A 1663-nucleotide genomic window follows, 5' to 3' on the forward strand; every position below is an offset into this window, starting at 1 on the left:
TTGGCTCACTGCAAGCTCCACCTCCCGGGTTCACGCCATTTTCCTGCCTCAGCCTCCCAAGTAGCTGGGACTACAGGCACCTGCCACTACGCCTGGCTAATTTTTTGTATTTTTAGTAGGGTTTCATCGTGTTAGCCAGGATGGTCTCAATCTCCTGACCTCGTGATCCGCCTGCCTCAGCCTCCCAAATCCCAAAATGCTGGGATTACAGGCATGAGCCACCACGCCTGGTCCATAGCCCATTTTTTTTTTTTACATTATCATTTATTTATTTATTGCTAACATGAATTCAAAGCAACTATGTATTTTTGTTTTCTGACAGGGTCTCACAATCTCGCCCAGGCTGGAGTGCAGTGGTGCAATCTTGGCTCACTACAGCCTCGACTTCCCAGGCTTAGGTGAGCCTCCTACCTCAGCCTCCCAAGTAGCCAGGACTACAGGTGTGCACCACCACACCCCGCTAATTTTTTGTATTTTTGTGTAGAGACGGGCTTTTGCCATGCTGTCCAGGCTGGTCTCCAACTCCTGGGCTTAAGTGATCCACCTGCCTCGGCCTCCCAAAGTGCTAGGATTATAGTCATGAGCCACCACACCCTGCCATATGCAGTTTTTTTACACTAGAACACATCAGAAAATCAAGACATAATTGCCATCATCAAATCTTAATCCTTAGAGAAAAACATTTCCACGAGGCTGGACTGAAGACACTAAGATTCTATCAGTTTTTGAGGTGTTCCATATTTAAGTAGTGTAGGCACTGTGATTGCTTCCAAGTTTTTTCTGAAGTCATTATTTGGATCTTTCCAATAAGGCTTTTCTTCTACTTGGCAGCAGAAGAACACACACCCTTCACTAACATGCTTCAGCCCCTTCTGTACGACTGGTTCAGCATGCATACAATAGGGGCACCAGCTTTTCCTCCAGCATCCTTAGAACCAATAAAGTAGGCGAAAACGCCATTGTGGCGTTCCACAGCCCAGGTGAACTCCTCAAAGCCTCACACACTCACCTTCTTGTAGTGTAGTGGGCTATCTGCAGTGTGCCTCGTGGCCTATGTTGACTTAAATATAGCCCCTTACCTGCCTCTATAACCTTGTTTCCTTCCTCTTCCCCATGTTCACTCCACCTTCTTTCTGTTCTAATCATGTGCCAAGCTCATTCCTGCCTTACGGATTCTCCACAGCTGGTCCTTCTTCCTGGAATTTTTGTCCTCCACAGCTTCCCACGGCTACCACCTTTTCATCATCCTAGTTTCCACTCAAATGTTATTTCCTCAGAGGGTCTCCTGATTGCCCAATATAGGGTGACTTCCCGGTCACTCCCTATCATGTACTTTATTTCTTTATAGCACTAATATCTAAAATTTATGTTATTTTTCTTCTCACCCATTTTTCTTTTGCACACATAAATGTAAGCTCTGTGAGAGTAAAGTCTTGTCTGTTCAGTTCATTAGCGTATTTCTAATACCTGGAACAGTGTCTGGTACATGATAGGCATTTAATTTTTTGTTAAGAAACATAACAATGGGCTGGGCGCGGTGGCTCAAGCCTGTAATCCCAGCACTTTGGGAGGCCAGGACGGGTGGATCACGAGGTCAGGAGATCGAGACCATCCTGGCTAACACAGTGAAACCCCGTCTCTACTAAAATACAAAAAACTAGCC

The 1663-nt window shown here is 45.7% G+C and overlaps 1 protein-coding gene and 1 pseudogene across 1 annotated transcript in view; both read right to left on the reverse strand.

Annotated features, from left to right (window-relative positions):
• FAM76A (family with sequence similarity 76, member A) overlaps positions 1 to 1663 on the reverse strand; it is a 43104-nt gene that overhangs the window by 23449 nt on the left and 17992 nt on the right. The gene's annotated exons all lie outside the window — the stretch shown is intronic.
• The window catches only part of LOC105521417, a 7685-nt pseudogene continuing 6684 nt past the window's right edge, over positions 663 to 1663 (reverse strand).

The sequence above is a fragment of the Colobus angolensis genome, unplaced genomic scaffold (genome assembly GCF_000951035.1).
Source record: "Colobus angolensis palliatus isolate OR3802 unplaced genomic scaffold, Cang.pa_1.0 Scaffold4, whole genome shotgun sequence".
NCBI lineage: Eukaryota > Metazoa > Chordata > Mammalia > Primates > Cercopithecidae > Colobus > Colobus angolensis.